Genomic DNA, 14159 nt, shown 5'->3' with positions numbered 1-14159 from the left:
GAGTGCTTTTAGGTTTACAAAATTATCTCACATCCATTACCACATTCCATCCTGGCAATATCTTTATGTGAGAGATATTACTCTTATTTTACAGTGAAGAAATTGAGGTTCTGAGACATTAAGTGACTTGCTTCAGGTAAATGTTATATGTGTCGCTATCAGAATTCTACCTCAAAATCCAGGTTGCACAGGTGGAAGAGAGATGCAAGAATATTACAAACTCTATGGTTGAGAAGTGGAGGCCCCTTACTATAGGAAACATCTGACCCATCCCATGTGAATCATAAAAAGCCACTGCTCTCTGATAGTCTAAAAACAGGTCTTTCACTTGTGGTTGCCAAGGGGAAGGGGAGCTAGGGGAGGGATGGACTGGGAGTTTGGGGTTAGTAGATGCAAAATAGTATACATAGAATGGATAGACAACAAGGTCCTACTGTATAGCACAGGGAACTGTATTCAATATCCTGAGATAAACCATAATGGAAAGGAATATAAAAAAGAATATATATATATATATATATGTATAACTGAGTTACTTTGCTGTGCAGCAGAAATTAACATGATGTTGTAAATTAACTATACTTCAATTTAAAAAAGAACAGGTGTTTCAAACTGTTCTGACGTGAAACAGAACTGAGTCCTTTCACCTACATTGTCTCATTTGACTCCCACAAAATACCTGTTAGGGACAAGTGGCTGGAACCAGGTTAATTACTTTCTGAGAAGTGTAGGAATGAAATAAATTGTCCACTTCCTTTTATGTCATATTTTTGAAGAATTATGGAAGCAGTGTTTAACCCTGCCATACAATTTGCATATGGTCATGCAAGGCCCTCACCATCAGCATCTTTGGTTTTGTTCTTCATTCACCTGGTACCTAGATCCAGGAATTAAAAAGATCAAGTCCCAACCTTGCCCTCAAGGAGCTCTCAGAGTTTAAGCAGGACTTTTTTGACTCCTGTGACTGGATCTCATTGCAGGGTACCCACTGATCTTGTGGCAGTACTGCTATCCTAGCCTGACGTCACTGCCCAAGAGTAAGACACCATGAAGAGAGGACAATCCACACAGTGGGGTGGCAGCTTTAATTCTGGAATGAGTTGTGAAAATAAGTGTAAACGTTATATTCTATACCAATAGTAGAGTTTTTCCCAGTGAGGAAATACAATCCAGCACACCGCTGTTTTGTTTTATTTATTCTGTTTAATTATTTACTTGTCTAGTCACACATTTAAAATAAACTTAAATAGACTTAGCAAGGAAAGAAGAGTTATAAGTATTGGTTTATTTGGTAAACATATGTATCTAATCACTCAAAAAAACTAAAATTGAGGGCAAGCCAAGGTTGATTGCCTATGTGGAATATAAAGAATGTAAGATAGCATGGCTGTCCTTGATCCAATATATCTATTGAGTACTCACTACGTGCTAAGCATTTCTGTATGACCTTGGAGTACATCAGTGAATGTAGGAGACAAAGAACCTTGGTTTCCGGGAGAAAGACCATATATAGTATTCATAAATAAATTGATTATATACTTCATTAGAAAGCGGTTAAATGATATAGGAAAAAAGCAAACAATAAAGTAAAAAGGATGAGCTTGCAACTTTAAGAAGGGTAGTCAGGGCAGGGTTCAGTGAAGATGAAATTGGATCAAAGACTTAAAAGCAGAGAGGGCATGAGCTTCAAGGACATCTGAACAAAGAACATTCGAAGCAGAGGATACAGCTGGAGCAAAGCCCCAAAGGCAGCTGCACACCTATGAGTTTGAAGATCAGAAAAGACACCAGTGGAGTGAGCAAGGCAGAGGACAGTCTGAGGTGAGGTCAGAAAGGTAGGGGGAAATGGGGATAAGGCCAGGCCCTTGCAGGCAATGTAAGAATCTGAAGTGAGAAACCACTGCAGCATTTTGAGCAGATAATTGATGTCATCTGCGTGACCTTTGTAAGACTCCTTCTTGGCTCCTGTGTAAGGAAAGGATGTAGGGGTGGGCAAGTATGGAAGCAGGGAATCACGCGGCTTGAAGAATTTTAGTGAGAGATGGTGATGTTGAACAAGACGGGTGGCAGCGGAGAGGGTCATATGGTTAGAATCCGGAAACACTTTTATGACAGAACCAAAAGGATTTCCTGACGGACTGGTTGTGGGCGAAACGAGGAAGAATTCCTCAAGTCTTTTACCCTGAGCACCTGGGAAATGGAGCTGCCATCAACTGAAACAGGGCAGGCTATGAGTGGAGCAGATATTTTGAAGGGAGGGGGCCGATCAGGAGTTTTAGTGTTGGATATGTTGAGCTTGAGAGGTCCACTAGATACACACACGGAAATGTCAAATAGGCAGTAGGAGACGTAAATCTTGAGTTCAGGAAAGTGGTTGGGCCTGAAATAGGTACGGAATTCATGACACTGGTTGAGATGACCAAGAGAAAGTTAGAGAAAAGGCAGAGAAAAGGACCAAAGACTGAGCCAGGGTAATTAGTCACGGAGAAAAAAAAAAAAAAGAGAGTCATAAAGAAAAACCCAAGTGACAGACAAGTGAGAAAAGGAGGAATGAAGAGAGTGTGATGTTCTAGAAATCAAGTGAGAAAAGTATATCCAAGAAAAGGAAATGATGATCATGTCAGATGCACTGATGGGTCAGGGAAGATACAGACTGAATGCTGACCAGTGGGCTTAGCAACGTGGAGGTCATGGGTGACTCTGAAGAGAACTTAGAGGGCGGTAATGGAGGCAGAAGCCTACGTGAAATGGGTAGCCGAGAAAGTGAGAGGCAAGGATTGTAAGTTGCTAGTGCCGACAATGTTTCGAAGAATACCACTCCAAAAGGTGATAATAGATGGTAGAAAGTGAGGGAAATAACAGCACATTTGTATGCTGAGGGAAAAACTGAAGATGTAAGAGAGAACAACAATTGTCAGAGTGATGTTCTTGAATAGGCAAGTTGAGGATGAGGGTGATATCTGTGATATTGTGATTTATAATAAAATATATATTTGGTCTTCGTCCTCGTTTCTGGCCCATAGCTCCTAAAACCCTAGGAATTTCCTAGTGACACGAGTGATCAAGAGTCTTTGAGAGTGATGAAAGTCTTTTATTATGATAACAAGGTAACTTTTGGACTCCACCCAAGGATGTGGGTTGGTTGTTGGGAAAACCAACTGTGTGATTAGAGGGTTGGAACTTTCAGTCCTATTTCTGTCCCCCACCTTGGGAGCGGAGAGAGGAACTGGAGATTGAGTTCAGTCACCAATGATCAATGATTTAATCAATCATGCCTATGTAATGAAACCTCCATAAAAACCCAAAAGCTCAGGGTTCCAAGAGCTTCCGGGTTTGGGGACCACGTGGAGGTGTTGGGAGGCTGGCACACTTGGAGAAGGCATGGAGCTCACGGTGCCCTTTCCCCATACCTTGCCCTATGCAGCTCCTCCATCTGCCTATTCCTGAGTTATATCCTTTAATAATAAACCAGTAAACTGAGGGTCTTGGGAAGCTCTGATTTACAGCCAGTTGGTCAGAAGCATAGATAACAACCTGGACTTTCAATAGGCAACTGAAGGCAGGTGGTGGGAGGCTGGTGGGGTGGGAGGGCAGTCTGGAGGACTGAGCCCTCAACCTGTGGAATCTGACTCTTTATCTGGGGAAAAAGTGTCTGAATTGAGTTGAATTCTTGGACACCCTGCTGGTATCTGAGAACTGCTTGTTGGTAGTAGGGCAAATCCACCGTCCTCACATTGAAATTGAGTGCTCAGAACACCAAAAGAGTATTTCGTACACAAGGGGGGTGAAAAATCGTCATCTATTATCTCGGCAAGGAAGGCTGAGTGTAAGGAAGGCTGAGTGAGATGTATGGGCTGAGCAGGAGGTAGATGTGATGGTGAAAGCTCTCAACATTGCTTTGATTTTCTCAATCAGGACAAAAAGTCATCAGCAGAGAGTGAGACTGGGGAGGTCTTATGGGTTGAGGACAGGAGAATATATGAAATAGATATCAAGGTACGGAGGACAATGAATTTGTTGCAGGAAGGGGAACCCCTTCCAAGGTCTGAGAGTGGGCTCTTGTCTAACACTCGGAAATGAATTGTGTGAGGAGACACACATGCTGACAGAGCAAGAGACTTTATTGGGAAGGGGCGCCCGCGCAGAGCGCAGCAGGGTAAGGGAACCTAAGAGAACTTCGCTGCCACATGGCTCGCAGTCTCGGGTTTTATGGTGATGGGATTAGTTTCCAGGTTGTCTCTGGCCAATCATTCTGACTCAGGGTTCTTCCTGGTGGTGCGTGCGTCTCTCAGCCAGACGGATTCCAGTGAGAAGGATTCTGGGAGGTTGGTAGGACATATGGACTGGTTGTTAAGTATTTTATAAGAGCCTAGCCTATTGGTCATGAATGGTCAGAAAGTAAGATTAGTCAGTATGCTTGTGTGTGTTTTCTACAGCGACATTACTACATACAAAGAATAGCTAGGCCTGGGATAGGTAGAGAACTGGATTTAATTACAGTTGTGTATACCAAGCAAGTACAACCAAGAGAAAGGCAAGGGATTTTAGAGTATATGTAAGGGAGTGTAAGGGAGATATGTCTAGGTAATAGAGGTTTTTTTTTTTTTTTAATTATAGGGCTTCATAAAGGAAGTGTTATTGGAATCATACCTTGAAGAATGGATAGATTTTAGATATGAGTAAAAGGAAAGAAACAACATTCTAGATGGAGGAAAGAGCCTGAACAAGAACATATACAAACAAGGGTTGTGTATATTAGAGAAAAGAGTCATTTGATAACAGTGTGAAAGTAGTGGCAGGTAACATGGACAAAACTGTCACCATTGTATAAAGCAGGAATTGGTAAACATTCTCCGTAAGGGGCCAGATAGTAAATGTCAGGCTTTGTAAATCTTGTAGTCTCTGTTACAACTACTTAACTCTGTGATTATAATGTGAAAACAGCCATGGACAAGGCATGAATGAATGGGTATGGCTATATTCCAATAGAACTTTACTTATCAAAATAGACCATTGGTGGATTTGACCCATAAGCCAGCCTCTGACACCTAAGGTTCCAATCGCAGAGCCTTGTAGAATTAAGGTGCACTGCCCTCCTGGCACATCGATATATGGTTACCAACCAGGAAGCTTAATAGAGATTTAGTGTCCTGAGTTTTTGCTCTGATTTTATTAAGTAGATAATTGATTAAACGATTGGCCACACTCAGTGCCTCCTTGTCTGGACTGTGGTTTCCATGTGAGGGGTACACCCTGGGGAACATGCCAGACACCCCACTGGACCGTGGGAAAGAACATCAGAACATCGAGTTACATCTATATCGATTTTTCATTTGTTTGGTAGGTTTTACGGTGTACAGAAGACATTAGTATAGAAGCACACGCATAGACATATAATGGGGTGATATGCTTGGACAGTTTTTTTTTTTTGCGGTACGCGGGCCTCTCACTGTTGTGGCCTCTCCCCTGCGCCACCAGGGAAGCTCTGCTCAGACATTTTTAACGATAAGAATTGTGCTCTAAATCAGATGGAGAGCAGTGTTTTAGAGACTGAGGAGGTAATGTCTCTCCAGGCTAAAATCCTACATTTGGTTCCTTCTAACAGACTGTGATATATTCCCCTCTCTTGACAGATTTACCCCAATACACGTTTTTGTTTTGTTTTGTTTTAATGAGGCCCTCAGACCTTGGGAATAATATCACGCTTTGTACTGATCTCTTAGTGTTCAATGTTAATTCTCTAACATTTAGTAATCAGTCCCAATTTGAGTATAGTTGAGAAAGTGATATCTTTAATGTCTTAAATTGTCCTGTCACTAAGTGTACTGGCATTTTTTCACTAGTTGCTTTCAAACTGTTTTCAATTGACACCCATATTATGAAATTTCCAAATAAGAAATTTCATTAAACACAATCTGTGTTCAATATTAAGGCTAAAAAAATCCAATATGAACTATGTTACCATGGGTTACTACTGAGATTTTTAAAAACTACTTCATATAAAAATATGATTTGATGTTGGTATTTAATTCTCTCATAAGACCACACAACATGTTATTAGGGCCTATAAATCTCAACAGTTTATCAAAACAACAAAAATAAATGATTAAGTACGATGTTTCTTAGTATTTAAAAAATACCTTTCATACCAGACCTTAGAAAATTTAAGATCCATAGAATGTCTGTGAAATAATGATGTGAAAATGCATTCCAGGAAAATAAAAAAGTTATCCAAGAAAAAGAAAAATGTGGATATAAGCAATTATGGAGAATAAAACATATAATATCTATACTTGGGTATAAATAACAAATGGCAACATTTCTTAAAAGTCCATTTTTAAAATCTGATTCATTCGTTTATTTTGCAAAAATGTGAGATTCTTGTGGTTAGAAGCCTTGTTTATCTTGTTCATTACTGTACCTCCAAAATATAAAAGCATACTAGGTACAAAACAAGCACATATCACATGTTTGTTGGATTTTTTCATTTCTTTACAACTACATTGCCCTCATTCTCACACTATCAGCCTCTTACCTGCACTTGCCTCCCTGTCCAGCAGGTGTCCCAGCTGGCCACTGTAATACCATCCTAAATAGCACCTGCGTTTCCTCCACATTTCATCTTTCTGCTACTTTTAGTTGGCCAATTTCCAATTCCAAGCTACAAGGTATTGCTGAAAAAAAATGTCCCATTATAATTTTTTGAGATGCAGCTTTTAATGGCCCTTCTCGACATCCTGCTAATGATTTCTGGTTATTTCTGACATTCTCCACTATGCTTTTAAAATCAATTTTATTGAGGTATAACTTCAAGGTAATAAAGTACATCCATTTTAGGTATATGATATGCAGGTTTTGACAACTGTATACACCCATGAAATCACCCCTACAACAATGATAGAAAACAAATCCATAATCACAAAAATTTCTCTCATGCACCTTTAGAGTCACTCCATTCCCAACCTCAACACCAGGCAACTCATGACCTACTATGTACTTTTCCAAAAGGCAACGTGGAAGGAACATCACAGGTAAGCTCTATGTGGTAAATATTGTGAGAAAAGAAGAAAAGGAAGTAAACTCATGCTAAGATTATTATTTGGTGAACATGCAACACATTCATGATGATTAATTGCACAAATCAAGACAAAAGTTCAATACAGGAAAAAAAAAAAAACCCTAGATATATCATAATTTTAAACCAAAAAATAAAATAAGGCAAAGAAAACTTAAGCAATCTAACAGAAGGCACTGGTAGGCATAAAAGGAGAAAATTAAACAAAGAAATCACAGTAAAAACTTCATATATGAAAAGTAATGGAGCAGAAGTAAATCTAAACATACAAGTACAGTCACCCACACATGAAAAGATGTGATAAAAACTACATTTGCTTACTAAAAGACACTTACATTGGATTTAAAAAAATAGAGACAGAAAGATAGATAAAATTTTAAATATGCTATTTATAAGAAATGGAACAAAAATAAAATGTTACCAAAAGCTTGAAAACAAAAAGTACAAAAAAAGATATGCTAAGCAAATATGAGTATAGTAATAATAATAATACCAGAAAATTAGAATTCAAGAGAGAAGTTCAATGAGAATTCTAAGCAGTAATGCACATGGATAAAAGTTACAACTTACAAAAGGATATAGCAACCATGAAACTTTATGCTTCTAATAATATAGCTTCAAATTATATAGAGGAAAATCTAATAGAAAAACAAGGAGTTATTAAAAAATATTAAACACTGTTCAGAAATTTAAACATAAACAAAAATGAGTAGGGCTATGGTCTGGGTATGCAAGTTAGCTGGCTCTCAGAAAACAACAACAAGAACAACATTAACAACAACAATACTGCCTTGTAGCATTTGCCAATTTCTGTTGTGTAACACCCCACCCTACTGATTTCAAGCCACAGTGTTTTAACAACTGGTTCACAAATTCCTGCATATTTAACCACTGGCTCTCACAAGCCTATTAGAACTGTCTCCAGCACACCACTGCCTGTGGTAAATTTTAAAACACAATGAGCAATGTTTTATTTAGTATATATGTATATTAGGTTAACTATAGCTAGATGAAAACATTCTACCTTACAGAAATAGCACATAGAAAATAAACACACAGAACATTCATCAAAGGTTGTTTATGACATAGACCTAAAATGTTATGTGCTAAATCTAAAGTAACATCTCAAAAAAATTACAAAAATCTGAAATCACACCTGCCACGTTTTGTAATCACAAATCAATAATATCAATAATCTTGGATGATTGGGACTTCCCTGGTGGTCCAGTGGTAAAGAATCCACCTTACAATGCAGGGGACGTGGGTTCTATCCCTGGTTGGGGAACTAAGATCCCACATGCCATGGGGCAAGTAAGCCCGTGTGCCACAACTACTGAGCTTGTGCGCCTCGACTAGAGCCTGCGTGTCGCAAACTACAGAGCCCATGGGCTCTGGAACTCGCGGGCCACAACTACAGAGCCCACACACCCTGGAGCCTGCGTGCCACAACTAGAGAAGAGAAAACCCGCACGCCACAACGAGAGAGAAGCCCGCGTGCTGCAATGAAAGATCCCACATGCCTCAACAAAGATCCCGCGTGCCAAAACTAAGACCCAACGCAGCCAAAAATAAATGAAATAAATAAATAAATAAATAATAAATCTTAAAAAAAATACTGGATGATTGAATTGATAATATTGAATTAAAATATCAATAATATTGAATTAAAAATCAATAATAAAAAATAGAAAAATTTAAAAAATCTATCCACTTGTAAATTATCCTTTTAAATAATGCTGGTATAAAAGAGAAAATCAATTTGAAAATAACACTTCATTAAAAAAAGTATTATCGCAAAAGCATAATATAGAGAATTGTACAGACTTTCATAGAAAATAATTAGTTTGAAATACTTTATTATGCATTAATCTCAAGAATCCATAAAAATAATTTTAAAAAGAGAGTTAAGTGTTACGAAGATAAAAACAGAAGTTAATAAAGTAGAAAAAGGTAGTTAGTAAAACCAAGAGATGGATCTTTGAATAACAAATCTGGCCAAAACTAAAAAGGAAAGAAAGTGTCAAATTATACACATATATTAAAATGCAAAAGAGGCCATTATTAGTATAATTTTTATAAATTATATGTTCTTGCAAATCAATTTGAACATTGACTTTCTAAGAAATATAAAAATGGACTCACAAAGATAGGGAAAACTTAAAGATTAGTCAAATTATATGTAATAAAAAGATTCTGATTTCTTTATGAAGGTTTTTGCCAAACATTCAAGGAATTTACAAATCCTTAAGGTAATATAGGATTATTCTAATTCATGGGCACCAAAATCTGATATCAAAACTATGTAATGATATCCCAGGAAAGAAAATTATATAGCAATCTCTTATATGGACATAGATGCTAATAACCAAAATAAAATATTAACAAAATTCACCAAGCAGAGTGTTAACAGAATAAAATTAAATAAGCAGGTTTATTCTTGAAAAAATGGTCAACATCAGGAAGTTTATTAGTGTATTGACTACATTAACAACTTAAAAGACAAAAGTCATACAGTTGCCTTTGTAGATGGAAAAATATTTGACAAAATTCAGCATAAATTCTTAACACAAACAAAAAAATCGAAACATTCTCCAACTGATAAAGAGCGTCTACTACAAACGTGCAAGAGTCCTATCTGGGGTCATTTTCACTAAGTACAGGCACAGAATGAGGAGACGCACACTTAGGGCTGCCAGTGAACACTGATGTGGTCACACTGTACGGGTCCTAATCCTGACCCTCATTTACTCTCTAGGTGATTCCAAAACATGCATATACATTAGTTGTTTTTTTTTTTTCCCCCAAATCAGCAAAATGAAGATGATCATAGAACATACCTCCTATGATTACTGTGAAGATTATGGTAAAGATTAAATTTTATATTGTGCACGAGGTACGGTAAGGACTCACAACATCATCTTTTAATATTACATGGGCATCTCATCAACAATCCTTGAGAAAAATATGGCAGTTGTCATTATTATCAGCCTCATTTCACAAATGAAGAGAGAGTAAAACTCAGAGAAGTAATTTGCCCAACGTTACACATTATAAGAAGGAACATGATTGGAGTTTAGTCCTGCTTCTTTCATTCACTAATTCATCAAATATTTATTGAGCCCTTACTATGTGTCAGTCATTCTTCTAAGGACACAGCACTGAAAACAAAACAAAACAGGAAGTTAGGAAACAAGTAAAGGAGCAATTATAAAGCATGACTGTTAGTGAACTCAATTACCGTGGAGAACAATAAATACAGTACTTGTGAAGTTAACCTCTTTTTTACAAAGGATGGGCAAGAAAGACCTCAACAATGAGGTGACATTAAATGGAAGCAGAGATATGGGGATATATGTATATGTATAACTGATTCACTTTGTTATAAAGCAGAAACTAACACATCATTGTAAAGCAAGTATACTCCAATAAACATGTTTAAATAAATAAATAAATAAATAAATAAATAAATGGAAGCAGAGACCTAAAGGAAGAGAATAAGAAAATGGTGTCTGAGGAAACAGTTTTCCAGGCAGAGGCAACAAGGAATACAAAGACCTTGTGGGAGAAGCATGCTGGGAACAGCAAGGAGGCTCTAATTCAGCCAGAAATTTGGGAGGTGAGGCGAGAGGAGAATAGGGGACAGTGGCAGGAGGTATGCCATCAGGTAAGGACTTAGGCTTTCATTGGAAAACCCATCTGGAGCATACTGAGCACAGATATTATGTAAACTGACTTTGACATATTTTTTGTGTGTGTGGGATCTTAGTTCCCCAACCAGGGATTGAACCCGTGCCCCCTGCAATGGAAGCTTGGAGTCTGAACCACTGGACCACCAGGGAAGTCCCATGGCTTCAATTTTTAAAGCCACACTCTTGCTACCATATTGAGAAAGACTGCACGGGCAAGTGTGGGTGTAGGGAGATGAGTGGGAAGTTGCTACAATAATCCAGGATAATGGTAATGGAGATGGAGAAAAGTGTATGTTTTGAAGATACAGGATTTTCTGATGAATTGGATGTTAGGTATGAAAGAAAGAGAAGTGTCAAGGATGACGTTGAAGGTTTTGGCCCGAAATGGGGAGAGCTGGGTTACTGTTTATTAAAATGAGGGAGACTGGGAGAGGAGATGATCTGAGGAAAAAGTCAGGAGTTCAGTTTTGAAAAGATTAAATTTTATGATTATTAGATATCCAATTTTATCAAGATGTTGAGAAGAGAGCTGAATTTCAAGATAGAGATCCTAGAAATAATTATGGGAATGTTGATAATATACCAAATGAGCAAAAAGTAAGTAAATGCAAAGGGAACCAGAGACCTATTGTCTTCACCATCCAGCTCTGTTCACCAGACATGTATTGAGCATGCTCTGTGTGCCTGGCGCTAGAGTTACAAAGGTGAATAAGCAGTCCCTGTCCTAGAAGAAATTATAGAAACGCACACATACTTTCATTATAATACTGTAAATGCTAAACCAGTTTGGGTACCACAGATTTGTAGGTAGAGAAAGCATCCTAGAGGAGATGACAAAAATTGATTACCTTAGAGGATAATTAAAGTTAGCCAACCTAAGAAAGGAGAAAAGGGCTTTCCAGGCAGAGGGAAAATAATGGGCGAAGGTATGGAGGCATGAAACACTATGAAGCATTCAGGTAGACTCCAGTAACTTCAATTTTATCAGCCCATCAAGTTGGAGAAAGGGAGTGAAAGTACTACGGTCAATGATAAATGGGGTGTCATGGAGAGCCTTGCTTGGCAGGAGAATTTGCTGTTCACTGTGCTCACGACTGCAATGCACAATCAAAGTTGCATTTGATTTAGATCATCTGGACCACCTGCAGAGAATATATATAAAGGAAACAAGACTGAAGGTAGGAAAACAAATCAAACATTATTATAGTACATAGTTCACATAAGGCTCTACACTGAAGAAGGAGTAATAGGAATTGAGAAGTAGTAATAGTATTACTTATTGGAGTAATATTTTCCAGCAAAATTGGCAGGTCTTGTTGGCTGTCTGGGTATGTAGAGTGGGGCAGGGTGAAGGGGGGGAAGAGTCTAGAATGACTCACAGGTTTTGGGTTTCGAATAACAGGGTAGTGGGGCCACTAATTGAGCCTGGACACAAGACAGGGCTGATCTGTTGGGAAGATGACTCACCCAGTGTTTGACATGTTAAGTTTGGGAGGCTGGTGGGATATCAGAGAAAATGGTCTGACAGATTAATATGCAAATTAGAAGCTCAAGACATGGCAGGGCTGAAGATATAACGCATGGGCTTAAAACCGTAAGTTCAGACAAGATCAAGCTAGGAGAGCATGTAAAGAGAAAACTGCAGTGAGAAAAGGGAAGAAAAACAATCTTTAACCTTTCTTCAGATAATGGCTTTGGCGAAAGGCTTCTAATTGCCTGGGCTTATTGGTCACAGCTAACATGATCATACAGCAAGCAATTACAGCCCCCTTGTGGACTCAGCACAATTTCCTTGAATGTACAAAACACATTTTTTCAATTGGCACATTTCTGAAATAGGGTTGCATCTTATAAATGATCTCTATCCTCATCTCCAGAAAAGCTATTAGTCAAGAGATTGTGCTTCTTAAAGAAAATGATGGTGTTTCAAGGTAAGCTCTCTGGGAAGGAGACCCTGAGACAGATTTATGTGCAGGATGTATATTGGGAAGTGTCTTCAAGATCACTCCCTTTGGGAGAAGGAAGGAGAAGTAAGGCCATTCATTATGCAGTCACGCTCTGGGCTCTGTGGAGCTCTGAAGCTGGGATGGCCCTTGCTGTTGTCCAAGTTGGAGAAAAGAGGGCCTTGGTAACACTCTGCTCCCTGCAAAGAACTCTGGATGCACACTGCCCTGGGGGTGGGTGCGACCTTGGACAAGCAGAGGTTCTCCCAGAGAGGACTGTCAGATGAAGACCCTAGCAAGTAGCACCCTGAGCCGTCGGGGAAGCAAATTCATCATTCCTCAAGGAGAATATGGCCATAGCATGGCAACCACTGCAAATGATATTTATGAATGAAGGAAATAACAGCACTTTTATCTCAATATGATTTGATCTTAATATGGTCATGAAGTATTAAACATAAATATTCCCTGGAACAACCCATTTCAAAATCTGTTTTAGTAAAAGCTTAGGTCATCTGGAATCCTACCCTGTTTGGCATAAAGTGGAGAAGGAGAACTACTCTGGAAAATTTTTAAAATTATATAAGATCAGAAAAGACATTCACTGCAAAATTCCTAAGGATTTACTGAAAAACTATTTGACAATGAAAAACTACATAATAATGGTTAAGTGCTAACATACTGAGCACTGAGAATGAGTCAGATTTACCATGAAATTAGTGGTGCTTAAGCTCTAATGCTTCTATCCTACATTGGCTTTAGTGAAGAAGCAAGAGCCGCAGCCCTGCAGTGGGGGCATGGAGGGTGGCCCCAGCCTGGTCGTCACGTTCTACCTTCTAGTTGTCATCCTGGGTTTGCGGCAGGTCCTATCAGCAGGCAGGCTGCCAGCACTCCCCTCAATCTATCTGGACTCCAATGACAATCTAACCCCAGCAGACCTCATGGAGAATCTGGACCTTATCTGTTACTCTAAGGACATGAATACCAAGCCTGATGCCTGGATGCTTCAAGGCCACTATGTCTCACGCTCTCAGCTACTTTACATAGATACTTTATTTAGATATGTGCTGATGAGCGTTTTCCCTCCTCTCACAGTTGGATCTGCCCACAGGGGTGGGAACGAGGAGTCAAGAGGAACAGTGAGGACGTGGCCAGGCTGGACCACCTGCAGAGGCACTGGCCCATCTGAGATCAGGCCAAGTGAGACCCCAAAGCCGGACTCCTCTGAGGCTTCCCTCCAAACAAGAGGGACTGCCTGAGCATGAAGCCCTGGAGGAAGTTAGACAAGTGGTACTTCCGGTAATGTGTTCTGAAGGTAAATGAATACTTCCTAAACCATCAATAATAAAAAACAAATTTCAGGGCTTCCCTGGTGGCGCAGTGGTTGCGCGTCCGCCTGCCGATGCAGGGGAACCGGGTTCGTGCCCTGGTCCGGGAAGATCCCACATGCCG

The 14159-nt window shown here is 39.1% G+C and overlaps 1 protein-coding gene across 10 annotated transcripts in view; it reads right to left on the bottom strand.

The window, feature by feature from the left end:
* Nucleotides 1-14159, bottom strand: part of IL15 (interleukin 15) — an 88215-nt gene that overhangs the window by 26170 nt on the left and 47886 nt on the right. For 2 of the 10 annotated variants that reach the window (XM_028491719.2, XM_028491718.2), the window contains exon 2: nucleotides 6536-6674. The exons of 6 other annotated variants lie outside the window; for them this stretch is intronic. The gene's annotated coding sequence lies outside the window, so the exon portion shown is untranslated. Of the gene's footprint in view, nucleotides 1-6535; nucleotides 6675-9912; nucleotides 10234-14159 lie in introns of all 10 variants that reach the window. 2 more of the 10 variants (XM_028491714.2, XM_028491717.2) reach the window with 2 other exon arrangements.

Source organism: Physeter macrocephalus, chromosome 7, assembly GCF_002837175.3.
Source record: "Physeter macrocephalus isolate SW-GA chromosome 7, ASM283717v5, whole genome shotgun sequence".
Classification (NCBI taxonomy): Eukaryota; Metazoa; Chordata; class Mammalia; order Artiodactyla; family Physeteridae; genus Physeter; species Physeter macrocephalus.
This window is presented reverse-complemented; position numbering and strand designations above follow the sequence as displayed.